Source organism: Protopterus annectens, chromosome 3.part1, assembly GCF_019279795.1.
Source record: "Protopterus annectens isolate FY-2018-M chromosome 3.part1, PAN1.0, whole genome shotgun sequence".
NCBI lineage: Eukaryota > Metazoa > Chordata > Ceratodontiformes > Protopteridae > Protopterus > Protopterus annectens.
In genome coordinates, this window is record NC_056732.1 from 1,711,158,797 (window position 1) to 1,711,181,578 (window position 22,782).

The window sequence follows — 22,782 nt, forward strand, 5'->3', positions numbered from 1 at the left end:
TATGTGAGTATTGTGGGGTGAATGCATCACAAGGCAAGGATAACCGTATTCCAGTTTGGGTATTAAAATATTTTTAGTAATGGCCATGTGAGCAGTGGGGGAAAGGAGGTGAATGATCTTGTAAAATAGTTTTAATTGAGTAAGGACTTTATTAGTTATAATATCTCTATGTTCGATAAAGGAGTAACTAGCATCAGGCATTAGGCCTAGGCACTTCTATTCAGTGACATTAGGCAGCACGTTTCCAATAAGATCAGGTAAGAGACTAGAAGACGTAATGTGTATTTTCTTACCTGATGCATAGACAATGACATAGGTTTTCATAGAGTTAATGGGTAGCTTGTTAGAGGCGGACCAGGCTGTCCTGTAACTTGGTTTGCATGCCAGAGTGGCTTGTTCTAGATGGTAGGAGCACGATATCATCTGCATACATTATTAATTTAAGATTTGGTAGTTCTATAGAGAGATAATTGACAAAGAGGGAAAAGAGGAGAGAACCTAGAAAAGAACATTACCACATACTTATGTAAGGTTGGCGTACTGGTTAAGGTGCTTATCTCACAGAGGTACATGGTTCAATTCTTCCTAAGAGAAACTGGCTAGACTTAAAATTATCCACAAGGGCAGTTAGCCTAGTATCTACCTACGTATTAATCTAAGTGTACCAGCAGTTGAGAATAGCACTTTACTCAAAACCTGGAAAGTTCTTTCTTTCAGACAATTGTGAAACCAGCAAACATTATTAACACCAAAGTTGAGGCTTTTGGGTTTATTGAGAAGAAGGCTTTGGTTGACTATTTCAAAAGCCTTTGTCATGTCAACAGACACCTGCAGTAATGAGTCCATCATTCAGGTTAGAATAATTCCTATTAGTGGCTATTATCAGAGAGACGAAGGTACCAAAGGCGGCATAAAAGCTATGCTGTGATTTTCATAACAGGACATCTTGGTCAATGCGTTTAAGCAGTTGTTTGTATATTTCTTCAAATATTATAGTAATATGGCACATGTTAGAAATAGGCCTATAATCATTCTGCCCATTACGAGATGTGACTTTAGGTATTAGGATTACAATTACATGCTTGAATACTGCTAAGAGAGAGAGAGAGAGAGAGAGAGAGAGAGAGAGACAGAGATGTTAAATATATGAGTTAGAGGGTAGCAAATTTTTCAACTGCAACCCTTAAGAAAGTGGGATAATGTTTACTTGATATGGATCCTGAATGGTTCAGTTTGAACAGAATGGACTTAGTCTGTTTTACTAAAATTTTAAAGGAGTGAAAGTATGAATTATGGGATAAAGGTTCCTCTAATTCATTGGTAGGGTAGAAAATTGTTGGAAATCCATTAGTTATGTCACTTATAGTGGACTGCAGAAACTGGGCATTATCATTAGCAAAGGTGGAATGGTTCAGTGCTAATGGTCTGTTTTTTTTTGTTGAAGAATTATTTAATGTTCTTATTAAGCATTTTATTTATTTTCAAAACAGATTGAGTTTAGAATAGTTTGATTCTTGTTTGTCCAAGGAACAGGGCTTTTTCAATATTGATTGCAATTGTTATTTCTTTCCTTAGATTCAGAAATGTTTGGTATAGCTAAATATTGTGAGTCAGTTCTTCCATATGAAATTTCTGGCTTTAATTTTGTTTTAAATATCCCCTGTAAGCCATTTTTGCTGTGGTGCACGTGATTCATACACATATTGTTAGTTGGTGATTTTATATAGCTTGCTGTTTAATTCCATCAAAGGCAACATTAACAAGTCAAAATAAACAAATTAGAGAGCTGGTCAAATCTACTAAAGCAAACGATGAGACAAAGATAGGCTCCCAGGTGAAAGATAACCATAAGGCTTTTTTAAATTATGTTTGTAACCTCAGTGGAAACTCTCAGCAATGTGCCAAGTTAATTATGAACAGCAACACTTACACCCAGCCTGAAACTATAGCAAACCTGCTGGCTGACAAGTTCAGTTTACCCCCCCCCCATCACCTCCTACCACATCCAAAGAAATACCTGCAACCATTCCCCCTACCAGTCATTACAAGGGAACAGGTCCTTACTGTGCTCGTAAAGCCAAAATCACAGCCTCCAAGAGTGCCGACAACATTCCAGGATACTTCTTAAATAGCTTAAACAGAAACTATCACGGTCACTAGAAAACCCTATTTAATCACAGCTTCCAGATGGGCTTTGTACCAGAGGAATGGAGGAGTGTAACACTCGTCCCTCTGCACAAGGGGCACCATCAACTGACCCAGGGAAATACAGACCCAAAAGCTTGACCAGTCTTATCTGCAAGGCCATGGAGAGAATTATTATGGACCTGATCAATAAGAACACAGGAAATCTTCAGACACCGGACCAGACTCAATTTGGCTTTGTCAAAGGGAGGTCTTGCCTGCTCAGTCTGGTGGTCTTCTTTGAGAAAGCCACCAGGTCCATGGATGAGGGTAAAATGGTACACACCATATATCTAGACCTGGCCAAAGCTTTTGACATAATCCCCCACTTTGGGATCATAGATAAACTTACTGAGTTAGGCATAAACCCTAACATCATCAGATGGATAGTAAACTGGCTCACTGACAGGACACATATTGTCCAGATAGGTGAATCCACCTCTGAAAAGAAATCTGCTACTAGCGGTGTCCCACAAGACTCAGTGTTGGGACCCCTCCTGTTTGGTATATACTTCTCTGAAGTGAAGGCCAATTTTGGGGGCCTCTGGCTCACCAAGTGTGCTAATGACTGTAAGCTAGGAGCAATCATTGAATCCCCAAATTATGTTGGCATCATACAAACAGGCCTAAAAATGACAAACAACTAATGCCAAAACCGTGGTCTATGACTAAATACTAAAAACTTGTAATCATATGCTTTGGTAAATCAGATATCCCTGTATATTATAATATTAATAGTGCACCCCTAAAAGTAGACTCAGTGGTGAAGGACCTAGGAACAGATAAATATTAACCTAAATTTGACCACCAGGTAGCTACAGTAGTGAAAAATCTTTCTGTGTGGCTCAACTTATAATTAAAGGCATGGCATCAAGATCAAAGGAAGCCATACTACCATTGTACTTGGCCCTCACCAGGCCCATAATCCAGTACAATGCTCTCTTCTTTATGTACCTAACCAGGTACCTACACCAATTAGACCTGCCCCAGAGGTTTCCTCACTAAAAAAATACAAAGTGTAAGACACATTGTATGCAGATTGAATAAAGGCCCTATCTCTTTATTCCAGTTCATATTGTTTATTGACAGGTGACTTATGTTTGACCTACAAAGCATTCTCTGATCCAGCCCTAATGAAAATATTACATATTTGCAAGAAAGATTATAGGAGGGTTACACGTTCCATGGACCTGAACCTTATTTGTGACACTAACTGAACTTGCTGGAGAGATGGATTCATATTCCAAAGACTACCTTGTCTATGGAATAAACTTCCCATCTTCGTAAAACAAAATCCGTCCCTCACTCTCTTCAAAAAGAATGTGGATAAATGGATGGGCAACCATAAATTCACTCCTGGTAAAATGACTCAGAACTCCAACATCCAAAGACCAACTACCCTGATACTACCCCATCCTATATCTGGGCAATTAAGCTATAATACTGTCATATCCTGGGTATTATTGGCTATGCTTGTAAAGGCTCTTGTGACATTAGCCTAGTAATCACCTATGAACCTGTAACAGGTAGTGTCTATACTTTCACCGTAGTGTCTTCATAATTTGAAAATTAAAACTGGTAGTTGTTTCTTCTTTCAAGTGCATTTTTTTTTGCATATTTTGCACAAATACAGGTACTCCAACACCTGAATTATTTGTCATTGTAGGTGTGAGCACACTGCATGTCTGTTGTGATTCATGGATTGGTGTGCTGTGTAGAACATATTTCACACACACACACACACACACACACACACACACACACACACACACACACACACACACACACACACACACACACACAGTTTAAGAATAATAAGAATATTTTAATGCATGGGTTGGTTTTCATTGCACTTTACCTGGAACTCTGTCTAATTCCTGAAGTATAATTTTGTTTATTTCCTTCATCTCCTCCTGTTACCCATTGACTTAGCAGTGTTACTCTTCCACAGGTGTTACCACAGGTGTTTCTTATACAGTTCTTTGTGCTATACCTTTACAGCTTTTACAAAGCTAAACCCCTTTTACTCTTTAGTATAGATATCAAATGCTTACTTTGGCACTGTGCCATGACCTCATTAAAAAGATGTTTTCACTACATGCTTAAACTTCATTTGTGAATGAAACATACATTGCTATAAATAAGCTCCTTTTTAGGTCTGCCTACTGTGTTTTAAATTCTGGTTCTGCCTACTGTGTTCTGGATTCTAGCATACCAAGACAGGTCAGATGGAGATTTTGCTTCACAGCACTAGGGTATGGACTTCAGTCCTGATTTCTGTTTTGTGCTTCTGTGGATTTTCTTTGGTTTCTTCCCAGAAACATGCAAGCTGGTTTGCTGCTATAAAGTGTCCCTGGATATTACCGTTATTCTTTGCCTTCTGGTCCAGGACATAGATGAAATATATGCACAATAACTAGTTCACTTACCAGGTTAATAAATTAAAAATAATTTTACAAAGCTATTCTAGCTGAAGGCTCTGTTACTTGTTTAACTAAAAGGTAGCGGGGAGAATTTTGCTCATCATATGAAATCAGTTAGCTGCCTGTGATATGTTGCTGTATGCTGGGATAGAGCCTTTAGGTTCCTGCATTGTGTAGTACTACAGTGAGGGTGGGTGGTGGTGGGGGGTGGTGTCGGATCAGTAAAAGAGCAGGAAGATAAAGGGTTTACTGTGTGATCATGTAGTGTGACTAGATTTGGATAACTATGTCCATTTACACAGAAGCACTGCTTGCAGCAATAGGTATAGATCATATGGTCTACCGAGTCTGTCACTTAAATACTGGAGATGTTGCACATCTTACTTGTATAGTGGTTTATCTCCATCACCCACCTTTGGAAACATGCCTTTATGCCTATTCTATATATTTTAAAATGTATTTACTGTTTCAAACCCAACCACATTATCCGGAAAACTATTCAAATCATCTACCACCCTTTCTATGAAACAGTACCTTTTGTATTTCTCCTAACCTCCCCATTACATACCTTTGTGTGTTCATGAATATCTTTTTAGATAATATCCATTTAAGGTCCTGCAGGAAATTAAGTTTCAGTTATATCATCTCCACTATTTCCTCATGATTACACATAATAAGTTTATTTCAGTCTCTGTTAATATGCTTAGCAGACTGCCAAACACCATCACTTCTACTCTTACAAGTTGTTCAAGTACCAAGCAGAGAAACTGGTTATGGGATGCTTGGATATGCATGTACATCTTAAATAAACTGCCCATTTTTGCTGCCCTACAAAATGCCTCTGTTCTGCCTATATTGTTAGTTTGATGAGACATTTAGAACTACACACAATAGGCTAGACTGGGATCTTGCCATCTGTCTGTAACAAGGAATAGATGTCTTACTTTTTTAAATGTGATAGAGCTTTGTAAATATTCCAGTATGTGGTTTTCTTGCTGCATTCTCACATTGTTTGTAAGTTAACACTACATTAGCAAGTGGGAAGTAGAATAGGTTGATGAACTGAGGGTAATTAATGCAGTTAAAAAGTCATACTAGAAGCCATATGGAGCCGATGTAAAGACTCAAGATCATCGAAGATGAGGGCAAGAAAGATGTGATGGTGGGGCCTATACCCAATGCCTTAGAGAGGTAAACAGGACACGGGGCGGGGGGGGGGGCAGTTTTTCTAGTATTACAAAAGATGCAGAGATACTGGTAAGGATACCAGAATGAATTCGTGAAAGTACTTTTTGGTACCATGTAGATAAATACTTGGAAGATACAGACTGGCTGTTGTGATGGGTGTTGATGTTTTAGAGAATTTCAGTAATGTATGCTATAGCCTTATGAGGGTTTAACAGTCCCAATGCTTTTAACAGTGACTATTATAAAAAAACTAAACAGACAAGGTGGTCACAGTAACTACAATTCTTGAGCAGAATTACACTAGATAAGGAATATCAGGATGGATTTTTAGAAACAAGAGCTAATTTCATTGGGAAATTATTTTTCTGTAGTGCATGTGCCATGTATGCCATATTTTGCTTCCAGGAACTGCTTTCTGCACCTTTGCTAATTAATCAGTTGAATAGTAAATATACCAATAACATCAGATTTGTGTCTTCATTCCTTTCCTAGCTTTTGCTCCCAACTAAAAAAATGTTCAGCCTCAAATTAATGTGTGTCCACATTGTTGACACAATCTAGCTGTTCAGACTTACCCCTAATATTCTCAACTTCTAATTTTTATTTATTTATTTATTGACATTTGATTACTGAGAAAATCCGACTGGATAGAAGGCTGCTTTCAGCAGAGGCCTGGGGAAAAAAGCTTCAATATATTACAAAGCAATTTAAAAACAATAATTTTACAACCTTCAGAAATAATACAAAGAACATCTACAGTTTAAATAATTATACCAAATTAGACATAATGTGTAAGCATTGGTTAAAAATAGATACAAGTTATATGACAATGATTTAATGTTAGGGAAATTTTAGCCAGTTTAAAGGGAAATCAAAGCTAAGTTATTATAATACAAACAGGAACTGCAATATGAAGTGATAGAAAAGCAGACTTGTGGTACATTTAGACAAAAAGTCAGAGGAGAGAAATTTAAAGAAGGAACTGAATGAAGAACGGAGATTAAGGAGGTATAAGGAATGAAAAGGTACTTGTTCACATTTAGGGATATAGTTTATCCTGGTTTTGAGTAAGAACAGAGTCAGATTTTAGCTAAGAACTCTTTCAGAATGATTTTGAAAGATAGGAGGGAGGGTATAGACCTGATGGATACAGGTAAGGAGTTCCAGACCTTAACAACCTTGTATGACTGCAGACAATGCCCAGCAGATTTGATAGGTTTGTGGACAGGCAGGAGGCTTTTGGTGATTGGATTGTAGTTTTTCATCTAATTACATCTTCTGCCTGACTTGCTAACCCTTTTTTTCTGTACCCCATCAATGTAATACTCTTTCCTTTGACCCTTACCCACTGACTTACTGCACACACCCTCTCCCCCTCCTTTCTCTGCTGTTATTATTGTATGTACTATCCTTTAAAATTGATACTAACCCATTCATTCATTCAGATTAGTGACTTTAGTGACATTTTATTTTCTGAGTATCTTGATGTTTTTTTTCTTTATTTGTGCATGTATCCATGGCAGGCCTGAACACTGGTTAGTATGGGCAGTACTCTACCCTAGTTAATGGTTAATAAACTTTAAAAAAATAAAAGCCATTTTATTCTGTAAACTACGAGGTCTACACCTTGGAGCAATTAACTAGGTTGGGAGCTTGGAAGGGGTATTTTCTAGTTTATTGAAGCTTTTAGTGCAATAAATCAGAAGATATTCTCAGGCCTGCTCACAAACTTTCAGGGGAATTTAACTGCCAAACTTTGATTTCAAAGCCATGCACAGAACTAGATTTAAACATTTTACTCAGTAGATGTTATTTTTCCTCACAAGGATGGAGTGGAGCTTTGTAAAACTTTGCTGGGATTCAATCCTATTCTTCTATCATTATTTGGTCTGTTAGGTGGTTCACAGTCAAACAGAGTACAAGTAAAATCTTTGGAAACCACATTTATATCAACACGGTAAAGCTTAAATACACTGATCCACTAAGCTATACTAACCACACGTGGTTTATCTCACATTAATTTGTCCTTATTGCTCCCAAAATAAAAGTCCTATATTTCAAGGCAGGTCAATTATAAAGTATGTCTTATTAGATAAGTGGGATTTTGGTAGTTTTATTTCAGAGATGTAGTTATGTGGCTGTCTTAGGAACTGAAAGTAGATAAACATGACCTATGCTTTAAAATAAATCCTTGACAAGCCTTGCATTTTCTATCAATTACATCATCAGCTGTTTCCACAGTACAGGTATGTTATAGCAATCTGATACTAGAAGTATGGAGTACACCAGTCCCGGACGTCCTGGAAATCAATTTCCTACACAGTGGCCAGATGTTTATATTGGTCTGTCTGGAGAGAATATTAGTGTATAGTGAATGAATCACTGCTCAGGTTTTCAGCATATTTCACCAATTACTATAAACAAAACTCTGTTTCATGCATTATGTGAGACATAGGGCTTCTAAGGCAAGGCTGGCATATGTTTGAAAAAAAAAACGCTTTGTATTTCTGTTCATCTTGCCTACATCATGGTCAAATTTTGAAGATTTCTAAAACATGTTTGCAAGGTATTTAGCATCTTTGTGAAGTCGTTTTGGAATGGCCTACATCTTGCATCACGATATTCAAATAGGTCCAGTAACATTCAAGTCCGACCCAGGGAAGTATCAGTTGTGTTGTATCTTTTGGCTTTTCCCGGTTAGGGGTCGCCACAGCGGAACTCCGGTCTGCTAATGATTAGCAGTAGATTTTTACGTACCGAGTTGCCAGCCCTGATGTACAACCTTCAACGAAGGTGCGCCCACTCACGCATGTCTCCACAGAGAAGACGCTTTAGATGAGAATCGAACAGGATAACGTCTTACTGTGAGGTGACAATGCTACCGCAGCAACACCTCTGCAGTCTAATTTGCTTTATGTACTCTTAACTGTTAAAGCTACTACAAGTGCGAAACACCGAAATATTATACTATTTTCAACAGTATTTAAAGTTACATGAGTATTTACGTAGGACAGAGATGCACAGACCACTAACATGAAATGTCACTATCTCTGACTGAACTGTTATAAGGGAAAAAATATCAATAACTCAACTGCTAATTGTACAATAAGTTCTGCATTCGATTGGTTTGCTTTGCGCCAGAGTACATACGTTTGATACTACACTGTGTCATGCTGATTTTTCTTAAATTAGTGCAATGATATAATCAGATTTTAATGTTAGTTTGTACATAAATAAATAAATACACTATTTAACTCATTTTTTACGGTCTGAGGAAGCAGATGTGAAAGCGCTTACCGAATAAACGTTTGTATTGTTTTTATTCAACATAGTTATACTGGAATTTTTTCGAGCCAGTGGTTGCCTTTTGCTGCTACGTATTTTTGGACTTAATTTATATTGGTTTAGTGGCAGCGTTAGGCATTTATTCCATCGTGTGTGGCTGGATTCATTCATTTATTTATTTTATCTGCCATTTGTTAACCGGGTTGGTCTGGCTGGACAGGTGCCCTTTTTCAGCAGAGACCCGAGGAGAAAAGCTCCAATTACATCACAGAATTTTTTACGATCAATAAAGTATTTTCACAGACAGTCCATACAGCATTTAAATATACAACCTAGACGAGGTACATACAGGAGAATAGATTACGTTTTTACAATGTATGAGGAGAAAAAGAAAGAAAATAAAACAAATTAAACATAGAGATTAATCTAGTCAGAGGTTCATAGGTGTGTACTAGGCTAACGGCCCTGGAGTCGATATAAGCCTAGCCAAGAAGATTCCCTAGCATCATGACACCCAAATACTATTGTGTGACTTATAGGCACAGAAAGTGCATAAAAAAATAATCAATACTTTGGAATGGGGAATTACTAACCTATGCCTTAGTGTAGTGAGGCATGCTGGTGTCAGAGAGAGTGATCCAGGCACAAAATGGAAGGAAGAGGAGGGGTAAAGATTGATAGAGGAGGGTGAGATTGGACGTAGAAGTAAAGTGTAAAGACTGGAGTATAATGGATGGGCAAGGCCACAGAGCAGGAGAGTTTAGAAATAAAGATAAGAATAGGTATCAGTGAGAGAAAGTGGCGGGGGGTGGATGGGGAGACACAGAGTAGTCAGGGAATTGTGAAAGAGGAGGGGGAGGAGGCAGAGTAGGCAGGGTTCAGGTAGGGTCTTTATAGGGGCAGTTCCAGGAGTTAAGCAGATATTCCTTTATAGCAAGTTTGAAGTTAGATGGGTTTTGGATAGTTCTGATATGGAGGGGGAGTTGGTTCCAAGAGGAGCTAACTGGTGGCTATATATCGTTTTTCCTATAGCTTTATTAGGTTTGGTGATTTGAAGAAGGTGTTGGTCGGAGCTACTAAGTTCCCGGTTTGGGACATAAGGAGAGATGATGGTTGCTAGAGATGGACAGGCTGTTGGTTGATGGATGATACTATGTGCGTCAGAAGGAGTTGTGGTAGGAGGAGTTCATTGTGCAGTTCTAACCAGTGGAGTTTTTGTAAGGAGAGACAATGATGTAAGCGATAGGGAAGGTTAGTGTCAAATCTAGCAATTTTTTTGTAGGTAAGCTCGAGTTTGGTTGACAGATTTTTTTGGAGGTTAGTAAATATTGGGGTGGTGTATAGTAGGGTAGGCAGTAGTTAGGCTTGAGCTAGGGACAATTTAGAGTCTTGTGTTAACAATTTTTTTATTTCTGTATAGTAATCCTAGTTTCTGGTGTGTATCGTCTGTTAGTTTAGCAGTAACTTTTATTTTGTTATGTTGTTAAACAAGCTGCATTAATTTAATAAAATTTAATAAAACACAGCCCTGTAGAATTACATGAACTTTCCTATTTACTGCCAAGTTGTATAACATAAAAATGTGGAAGCAGGCATGGTGAGATAACAGAGCTGCAGTTATTCCCAAGACATAAAAGTGAAAAGTGAAATGTGGTCATCTATTTAGTCACTTTTATAATCCATTATACCATACCCCACTTTGACATTGTTGACTAACTGAAGAGGTTAGGTATAAACCCTTATATCACCCAGTGGATATCCACTAGCTCACAGACCCGGGAATTTAGAACCTGGGAGTCCACCTCTATAAAGAAGCCAGTCACAAGTGGAGTTCCTCAGGACTGGTCCTGGGACCATTTCCTTTTGGCATTTACTTCTCTAAAGTCAAGGCTGATGTCAAAGGCCTCTGGCTGACTAAATTTGAAGGTAATTGCAAATTAGGAGTGTCAAAAAAATCCCCCACTGACAGAAATGTTCTGTAGGAAGGGCTGACAAAGACAAATAACTTGTGTCACAGCCATGGACTAAAGCTAAATGCCAAGAAATGCATAATAATATCCTTGGGAAAGTCATCCACTCTTATTAACTATGACATTGACAATACACCCCTAAAAGCTGACCCAGTAGTTAGGGCCTTGGGGGGACACAGACTTGATTTGGGATGCACGCTGGGCTTAAAAAAGGCCCTTGTGATCATTAACCTAGTAAACACCTATGAACCTATGAAGCTAAGACTTTGAATCTAGCCTTTGACCATCATCTGTCTACAGTAGTGAAGAATGATTCATTCATAGGGGGTTCATAGGTTTAGGTTCATCATACTAGGCTACCGCCCGCATTTAATTTATAAGCCTAGGTCCAATGGCTTGACTACCCTATGCCCCTGTATATACTACCTTTATTATTTTGATTTTGTTGCTGTGAGGTAGTGCAGTGACACTGAGGTAATTCCTGGGGTCTGTCTGCTCCATCCATTCCATTGACAAGATTTCTCTCTCAAGGCCAGGCCATGGAGTGCTGCTCTGCATACCATGATTTTTTTCCACAGCATAGGAGTCTTTGGGTGATGAATCTAATCCTCCTCCACGTCCTATATTAGCGTGTGTCGAGGTTTAAGTCTCCCGCCCTTGTGGCTCTGATGGATCTAGATTTTTTGAGGTGAAGCATATTCATCATGTTGTTTTACTTATAAACAAAAGTATGGCATCTAGGTCCAAGGGCGGTCTTGTTCCACTGTATTCAACATTCATCAGATCTATCATTAGGTACAATGTTCTTTTTGGTATGTACCTAACCAGACACATCAAACAATTGAAATGTCCACAGAGGTTCCTCAATAAAAAATACAGGGCATAAGTAAGTTGTCCAATGCAGACTACCTCAAGGCCCTATCCCCATATTCTGTATCCTACAGGCTATTGAGTGGAGATCTACGCTGGCATATGGACCTGTATATCCACAAATAAACACCAGCAGAATTACCCATTCTAAAGACTTAAGCCTTACCTGTGATATAAATAGGACCTGCTTGAGAGACAGGTATGTATCACAGAGACTACCCCTTCTCTGGAACAGGCTCCCCATCCATGTGAAGCAGAGTTCCTCCCTAACTCAATTCAAGTGTAACTTTGAGAGTTGGATGAGGAACAGGAAATTCATCCCTGGTCTGACACCTACGTCTCCAATGGACACAGGCAGCCTGTAAATGGCTAATCACTAAGGATCTTGCTTATAAATGTTTCATCTCCCAAGCCACTGATTACACTTATCAAAGGTAACAGAACTTCTCAGAGATTTGGGATGCATGACTAGGCTTAAAAAGGCCCTTATAGTTGTTAGCCCATTAAATACCTATAAACTGATGTAGGCAGAAAGAAGAACTGTGTAGAAGATGGGGGTATGCAGAGTTAGGTTATATGCCCAGTGGGGGCACATTTGCATTCAGCTTGAAGCTAGAGATGAGCTGTTAGCAGAATGTGGGGTAAAAAGGCGTTGTTTATGAGGTGAGTTGGGAGAATTTCCATAGTCTAGGGCCAAGAATAAAGCAGTGGTCTGTGCAATTAAGTCTGATTTTGTGAGTTTGCAGAAAATGACTTGAGTGGTTCTGACTTCTAAGACTATATTAAAACATCTCTCTGATGAGTTTAGAGGTGGGGGAAATGGTTTCACCCTGAACAGCTTGTACAGTTATGATCAGATAGCCAGTTCCTATGTACCGACTATAATATCACTTTATTAAAAACAACACAAAAGTACACTTTGGTTCTCATCAGTAGAATCCAGGGTATGAATACCTTGTCCTAAACAGATTGCCTTCATGTCCTATCTGTAGTCAATCTTCTACAGGTTACTGGGAGTCAATCTATGCCTAGCATATAAGGCATCTTTAGATCCAGTCCTGATGAATCTCTTGCACATCCACAAGACAACACAGCACCAGAATCACTTGATCCAAGGACCTGAATGTTGTCTGCAATATAAATAGAACCTTCTGGAGGGACCAATATTTGTCTCAAAGGATCTCTGCATTATGGAATAGGTTCCCCATCTACATGAAAGCAAATTCATCCTTGACCCTATTCAAAAGAATACTTGATCATTGGATGAGAACTCACAAATTTACCCCTGGTCCGGCCCCCATGTCTCTGATCAACAGAGGTTGGTTGATAGTAAGTAAATTAATTCCCAATAAACATATGCTCCACATAACCCTTAGCTATCTCTTTACTAACATACCCTACCATATAGGCATCCAAGGATCCATGGGACAAATCTGTGTTGGGTTGCACGGCTAGGCTTGAAAAGACACTGGTGGTCATTTGCCTAGTATAAACTTATGAACCTATGAGTCAGTAAAAAACTTGCAGTGATTTTAAAAATTCATCATTTTGGTTATTAATGTAATTTTTATGTGATAATTATTTACACATTCAGTTGCATTTTACTTCTACTCTTCCCTGTGCTGTGATTATTCGGCATAAGTCTGCATAGTTGTCATACATTGGTCTGTACTTTGAGTAAATATCTTCTGTTTAAGAACACTGTAGGATCTTTCTTTACATGTACTCAATAGTAAATGTTCGCAATCAGAATATTATAAAAGCAGTGCATCAGCCACAGTAAGAGGCCTGGAAGAAGTGTTGTTGAGACAAATCCTAAGTGTGAAAGCCAGAACAGTTATATACTGTGGTGCACAAGATGGTGATTGCCTGCATAGTAAATAGTCTGTTTTATAAGAGTTCTGAAACTGGGGTGCTGGTGCAGAAGTGGGGTTTGTGTGGTTTGTAGGCCATCTCTTCTTCTTCAATGCACAGGTGTGGGACATCTAATTGAAAGGTCACCCTCTGCTAGGCGATGGAATGCATGCTGGAACCGGAGGCCACAACCAAAGGTCTGCTTCACAAAGTGCAGGATTTATTTATTTATTGCATTTGTTTACTGGGAAAATCCACTGGGCCTGCCCATTTTCAGTGGAAGCCCTGGGAGAAAAGCTCCACATTTAATTACATACAAATAAAATGTTATGCAATTAATACAGTATATATAAGACAATAGTAATGTGATAATAACATTGAATCAGTTGATAATGACAGTGGAGAGTTACTTCATACAGTGGTGGCAGTAAGAATAGAAAAGTTTTTATATGTAAGTAATATTATTAGCAGAGAAGAGTTTAGGGTGAAGGATGAGAGAGGAAGATATAAGGCTGAAGTGGGGATAGCAGAGGGTAAAGTGACAACAGAAAGAAATGGTTTGATAGAGGGAAGGGGAAGATAGGCTAGTTATAGAGTGTGACAGAGTAAGGACAGAGTAAGGATTTAACCTGTTCCTTAGCTTTCCAGATACCTATACAGTTTGGTCTATGCAAATATGTTAATAAAGCTTCAAATCAACTACAGTTCATTGTCTCACCCGTCAGTCAGCTCTGTCCTCACCCCCTCCCTTATAGGAGGGAAATATATGTCAGAGAACAATCATGCAGTAACTGTAGTATCTGACAGTGCCTATACAAAGGAAGTCATTACAAAAATAAAGACCAAAACATTATACACAGATAGACAAACATCAAATAAAATAATCTGAAAAGTTTTAAAGGTTAAAAGAGGAATCACAATGATGTCTTGAAATTATTAAACTTTGGAGGATTCAAGGATGTATCAAGGATTGTGTTTAAAATGCCAGTAGATCTGACTTCAATTGATTGTCCTGACTTTAGTAAATGATACAGTGTTATATTCTTAATTATACTGGCATTATATTGGTTTGTTACACTACAAATGCAGTATGGATTTTTTAGTGGAATTAAATTCATAAAATAAATGTTTGGTACCCATTGGCCTCTGTTATTAGCTTCTGATCACTTATTTTCAAACAAATGCAGAGAAAATGAGTTTGTTGCACATTGCTATGCATTTCTGGATCAAACCTAATATTCTCTGTTGCAGCCTACGAATGTTTATATTATAACTTCTGCCCCGCACAGGGAAACATATCAAACAGAGTCACATAACAGACCCTCTATTAAAATGTTGGCACTCCTAACATCGAGTGCTGACACACCGGAAAAAAAAAGATCAAAAATGCAGGAGAAGAACAAATGTTAAACTTACGTGTGTATATATATATATATATATATATATATATATATATATATATATATATATATATATATATATATATATATATATATATATATATATATAGATCTACCTGAAATGATCGACAAGCAAAAAGCATGACAATGAAAACACTGACACGAAAAGAACGAAAGTTGAAATACCCGAAAGTGTAAATGCCCGACAAACTGCAATCCCGAAACTCAACAAAGCAAAACAAATCCATTTCCGAAAAACACACACACAACTCAAGCACACCAAAAATCTTAAAAACCTACACTAAACCTTACATACACAGCTATCTATGCACTAACCTTAACCCAAACCCTAACCCTAAGGTCTGTCACTATTGCACACTTACCTTACCCGCACCCTAACCCTAACGTCTGTCACTATCGCACACTTACCTTACCGGCACCCTAACCCTAAAGTCCGTCACTATCACATACTTACCATATCCGCACCCTAACCCTAAAGTCCGTCACTAACGCACACTTACCTTACCTGCACCCTAACCCTAAAGTCCATCACTATTGCATATTTACACAGTCGCGCTCATTTCACATGTCGGTGTTTTCAGCATCGGAATTCTGGACTGTTGATCATTTACGTTGTCGGTCTTCCGGTGTCAGTCTTCTCATTGTCGGCGTTTTCAGCTTTTGTTCTTTTCTGGTAGATCTATATATATATATATATATATATATATATATATATATATATATATACACACACACACCACATCCCCCCTTAAACATGTGTATATATAGCAACTCCAAATTCACCACACCTCAAAAAAAGGTAATAGTCTGAGAAATGGCCATTTCAACCTTGGTATAATTAAGTCCGATTTTTTCAAATGTTCAATCTCCATATTTCAGGACTCTCTGAAGTGGGTTGCAACATTAACATTATCTAATTAAATGGTTACTCAACACTAACAATATCTCCTGCAGGCCTAAAACATAATCAGTCACATCAGATTCAGACTCCCCATCTGTCCCTCAGTCACTGTGTGTGCCTTTACAAAGTTGCCTTAGCTCCATAAATTGCACCATGAAATTACTTTCAAATATGTATAATGTTTGTTTTTCTGATATTTTTGTGACTTTTGATGTTACTCTGACATCCCTCCTTTGGGCCAGTGATCAATGAGCTTCAATCCTCACCACTGACACCAGTGGGCAATGCTCACTGTGATAAAAATAGACACATACAGTATTTTCAGATGCTGCCCTCTGCACCAAGTACAATTTCAGGGAATGCACACTACAGTTCTGGGGCTGGGCTTCCTCTCCAAGCCCTAAATAAGACTCCCAACTGACTACTATAGAGCTGAGTTCATAGTTGGGTATTCTAAGCCAAGTTCTCTGCCACCCTCTCTGTGAAATCAATACTCTCAGTGTCCCTGTTCAAAGTTGCTGTTACACACTCTCTTTGAGGTTTGATTTTCACACACACACACACACACACACACACACACACACACACACACACACACACACACACACATACACACCTGGAAAAGGCTGGCACAGCTTACCCTCTCTGCCACTTCCACCCACTAATACTTTCTTTTCAAATCCTATCATCTCTTACATCACTACAACCCACCCAAGCTCTAGAAATTACTAGGATTATGTCATGGCATAAGAGATGCAGCAAGTGTTTTCTTTTTCAGAAACAGATGTACTTTTGCAAAAGAAAACAAATGGAAGTGCTGCATTATTATAGTTGGTGGTGAATGTTTGTGTTTCTTTGCAGATCTGTTTCAGATGGACAGACAGACAGACAGAGCATGGTTTCTTATTAAATGAGCCAAAGGTCCATGTGGTGTGCTTTAGTTACAGACGTAGTGCCAAGTGCGGACATTCATAAATAGTAGTGCTAATAACTATTGTCACTTAAAACAATATAAATGTGACCTACTTGTAGTAGGTGCTGTCCAAATGAATTTATTTTCTTTACTTTTTTAAGATAACAGTGAAATTGCTGCCATGAATATTCCACTGGGCATTATAACAAGATAATTCTCTGCTGGATTGAATATATTTTTAGCCAACAAAACATTTGGTAAAGCTTAATTAATGTGTGATATATGATATATATTGAGTGTTTTGGATATTGACGCATATCTAAGGCCTTCCTCTTCTTTAGAAAGGAAATTATTAAGAATAACATCTTGTTTCCAGCATGCCTTATTAATACTGTGAAAATGGCAATTTATAATAAAATGTACTTTAATTATTTTTTGTGACACCCTACTACATGTGCATCTTTAATAAATATTCTATTTTCTGGATGATAATGGGTCTGCTGGTTGGTGCCCTATTTTTTGGCTTTGCTATGATATTATAGAAATCACATGATGTAACCTACATTGCACTTGCCATAACCTGCTGCTATGGTCATTCAGTTTTCAGCAATGTCTCTGCATTGTAATGACTTACAGAACATGCTGCTGCCTCATATGTTTCTACTCACTGCATGTCACTTAAAGAGATGATGGGTAGAGGTAGGTTCTCCCTGCAGGACCCTGGTGAACTGTTTTAAGTAAATGTCTCACAAACACACAATATTATTTATACTAATGTCAAATCTAATTTTCTCCACAGTGTATTTCATCCAATGACCTGCTGGAGCTCACTGGGAAAGACTCGATTCCTGCAAGTGTTATAACCTCAGCAAACTTTCCTCAGGTGTCAGCTGGACTTCTGTATTACCTAACTAATCCTGTTGCTGTGTGCAAGGCAATAAAGACCGGTGAATGGGCAAAGGATACCGCTGCTTTTATGGAACAGTTTCTGGAAGATGCTCTCGTTAACACTGAAACTGGTCAGATTAAATACGATCGTGTACAGGACTTGCTATTTCGCATGTTAAAGAATTACAATTCAGGAGACACAATGCAGGTTTGTCCAGTTTTATATGAAAATGGCACTGAGTAAATTTATGATTTTAGCTCAACAGGTGCCTATTGATTGTTTTATGTTTCAGAAAAAAATATATACTCTCTCTCTCTCTCTCTATATATATATATATATATATATATATATATATATATATATATATATATATATATATATTTATGTGTGTGTGTATGTGTGTATGTTTAGATAGACTTATTTAATTTTTGTATTTTATTTATATTTGTTTACAGGATAGTCCACTGATCTCATAGTTTAGGTTCATAGTTTAGTACTAAGCTAACTACCTTGCCTTGATTTATTTTTAAGCCTAGCCTATCCCTCCTGAGAATCAAAAACCCACCCTTGTGTTTGTAAGGCAAACACCTTAGCCATTAAGCCACCGTCCCAACCCTCAATGGAGCATTTGTAAGCACAGCCAGGGTCATACCTGTCAACTGTCCAGATTTTTGTAGAATGTCCAGATTTTTGCCTCATATTTTTGGTCTATTCCTCATGAACTTTGTGGTTTTCTGGTAAATCAGTGAGATGATCTGAGGATTGAACTAACTAAATAACGGCATATATTTGAGTTTCAGACTTCAAATCCTTTACAACATCTATGTCTACACAAACTTTGTTACTCTAGTAACTTTCTAAGTTTATAAGAGCAATGTTTAAAATGGCTCCCTGTTTTGGGCCTTTGTCCTTCATTTTGTCAGGCTTTGTACAAATTTCTTAAACTAATAGGTTGAGAGGTATGCTGGGGTGAATAGAATCACATAAGAAATGAATGAAACATATTTATACATGCAAGGATGTGCTGAAAAACATACATATTTATAGATGCAAGAATATGCTACAACATTAAGTTCAAGAACAGTTTACAGTGTCAAATCATGGGCAGAAAAATAGAATTATACTTAGCAGAGCTTTGTGGTTAAGATGTCGTCATAATGACTGAGATGGCTTATGCTACAGGGATATTAGCAGCATATCATTATATAGAGGTATGAAGGCATAAGAAGAAGCAAGTGAGGATAGTAAGAAAGGATACCATGGGAGAAGAAAGAGAAAAGGTGAGAGAGACATGCAGAGAGAAGAGGAGTAGAAAGCAGAGGAATTGTGAAAGATGTGAAGAGAAGGGAAGGTAGGATGAATGAGAGGCAGTAAGTGAGGGGATGACAAGATGGGGTAAGAAAAAGTAAAAGGGGGATAAAGTGGTGTGAGAGAGCTTCGAGGTTTGTGTAATGTGTCCCCGTGTGAATAGAACTGCACTTTGTTTAAGTGAAGGGGTGTTCCTTGAACTGTTGTCTGAAGTCTGAATACTTTTGGCTGTCTCTAACTGAGAGAGGATGGAGTCCCATAGTTTAGGTGCTAGGATAGAGAATGTATGGTCAGTCCAATGAAGTTTATTTATTTATTTTTTAGAGTTAGTAGGTTGGGCTGAAATTGCAAGATACCCCTGAGCATATATTTGGGATGTTTGGTGAAAAGTTTATACCTGAGAGGGGAAGATGTCGCAAAAGAAAGGGTTTGCGAATTATTGATCCTAGTCAGGAGTTGGCTCTCAATTGTACTGGGAGCCATTTAGCTTTGGTGAGAGTTGGGCAGTGGTGTTCATTACTGGGGGAGTTCATAATGAATAGGCAGCTTTTATTGGAGGTGGTTTGCAAGCTGGTTGCATTTTTCTTTGAGGCTGCAGCTATTATGGGTAGTCTGCATTCAAGCTAAGATAGGAGTATTGCTTTGCCTGACATTTGGTTTATAAAAACTTAAAAAAGTAATGGACTCTGACATGACCCTTGTTGTTGGACATCTACATACTACATCATGGGAATGATTTCCTAGGTAGTCGAAGAAGGAGATTATTAACTGACTCCTGGTTACTTCCATTTTGCAATCTCTGCAGCAGTGCTAATTGGTTAAACATATCAGAAGTATTTCAGACAAGTACAAGCAATGTTGCAGTATGTAGCCCTTTATCTCCCAGCCTGGAAATGTAATCTAGTACCATTAAATGAGCTGTTTGCGTGCTAGGATCTGATCTGAAACTAACTTTTTTTGGACTATTTGTTCCACTATCTAAAATAAAGGTCTTAGGATACTGCTAGGTCCATAGTTTTCCATTTTTTGATGATCTATGATTCTCAACATTGCAGCAATCCTTGCTTATTCCCATATCATTAGAAAGCACTCTTCATGCAAGAGCAATCCTTGTTTATTACCATATCATTAGAAAGCACTCTTTATGCAAGTTCCTATTGATTAGTTTTGTTAATGGTGCAACAATGAAAAGGACTGCCTTTTTTAAATACACTTTTCACAGACTACCCACAAAGGCTTTTCCACGGCATCTTAGTTATGATACATTGTTTTACTGCAGCTATTAACACAGATGTAAATACAAACTGTGGGTGATCCGTGGCTGAGCTGCAGTTTGAAGGTTATTGAGTAGAATGTTGGTTCAGAGAGTATTGTCAGATAATTAATGCAGGGAAGTTTGCAAATGTCTTTCCAGTATATACAGAAGCAAGTAGGGCAGGAGGACTCATTGCAGTAATTTTGTTTTTCTCATTTACTTTTTTCCAGACACTAGAGGGAGGCTAAAGATTATTCTCTTGTAGCTCTGCGCAGCAATTTGTGTGTGCGTGTTGAGTCAGCCATTGACTGCTATTTTCTAACTCTGTTTGTTGCGGAACACATTGTTTCCAAGGGTTTTGTAAGTCCTCCATGTTGAATATGTCTGCTTACTGTGAGTTCCCTTATTGGTTTATTTATTCACAATGGAATGTTGTTTCTTCTGCTGATGTCCCTTGATGATGCCTATTTGGTGTGTCTATATTATCTGCTAGGTCAAAGCAGTGCCAGATTAATTATCGCATCTATTAATTTAAGCTTTGTTTCAATGGCACTTCTAAGTTGGTTTATAGCTTCTTATTATGGAGGTTTAGAGATGGTAGATATTGAACAGTGATCAAACAGCTACTTTGGAAGTTTTCCTCTGACTGTATATAATTATTGGGTTGTTTACTGGTATACAGTCCAGTGTATTCATGACACCCTTTTTAAGAACTTCCCTAACAGAATCAGTAATTTGCTGAGGGGTTTCAAATGATGAGTAATCCCAGTAGGGAGTATTTCAGACTTGTTGGTACCATAGTATGGTTGTGTTTGTCATGGTTAGTAATTCAACAGTATTGATGCCATGATAATAGCTTAAAGTTCTGTTACAGGTTTCTTTGTTTATTCAGGTCTGAAGTAAACCAGTCCAATATGCAGCTGTTTTTATTTTTCAGTGGTAACTATTATGAGTACTGCTTCCCTTCCCAGAGTTGCTGGAATTTGGTTGGGATACAGCAAATAATTTGTTGACTCCTAAACAAGTCTTAACACCTGTCTTTCTCTTTTACTACAGTTTTGTTTTCATAAAAACATAGTATTCTGGAATGTTAAACTGTTTCTCCTGGACGTTAGGTTTCAGCTAGGTTTCAGATACAGCCAGGATTTCTTGTTTCCAGTGACAAGCACATGCTTAGAATTCTGGGATTTCATTTCATATAATTTTGGCATTTAATAGGAATTATTTTGATGCCCTCAGATTGAAGAAATAGTAAGAGTGAGTTGGTGTAATTTATTTCTTTTATATGGGACCTGGCTTAGATTTACTATGTCCAGGGCATAGAAATAGTAATTAGCTTATCAACAGCCTTGATGTGTGTCGTAGGAAATGGGTTTCTGACTGTAACCTATGTGAACAGGTTTCAGGTAGTTGTTCTGGCACTGCATAAGCCAGGCAGGGAGGGGCAGGAGTGAAGGGCCATAGCTCGTTCACCTCTCCTGGAGGCAGGAGGAGAGTTGCACACATGTGGGATTACCGCTGTGCAGGATAACTTCCTGGCAGGGATCAGGAAGCTTATTGGTTGCACTTTGAGGGTAGGAGCAGGAATGCATGGAGGAAATGCATTTTATTGAAATGTGGGGATGGCCTCCACTGTCATTCTGTTGCATACCCTGTATGTTTCACCATAAGTGTGCAGTTAGGGATAGGAAAATCAAGCAAATAACCTCAAACCACCTAGATGGCTGTCTGAATGATGGTCCCTCTTGGTCAACCTTGCCCCAGTGTTGGGGAATGAATGGGTCAGTTGGAGGGGGCTGATTATTGATAGACAGTGTGGGCAAAAAGAGCCAAAAATAGTAATTGGTTGATCACTATGATATTCTGATGAACTATAAGACAATAAATAGTTTTACTGATATGTTTAATGTAGTCCTTTTATTATTTTTCTTTGATAATGTTAGCAAAAATGTGCAGATATGCCTGGCGAGATCTTAATTTGTTTTTCTGATTAGATTAACGTGTTATGGTTCTGATTATATCACAGCAAACATTTTGCTGGGCTAGCTGTGGACAATTATCTCTTAGTTTATCAAAAGCAGTAGAGTTAAAGGATTATAATCATTGATATATTTGAGTGCTTCATTGCTTAAGGCAATTGTTTATAGTATGAATGATATTGTAATTGTTAAATTTGGGAGAAGGTGCTATAGCAAGACAAGTTTTAATAATGGATTATGTATCATGTTAGATAAGGCACCAAATTCCTTTTAAGAGCAAGATGGTGGTAAACAACATGAGTGAATAAATTAGACAGCTCCTGGACAGAAGTGAGAAGGGGG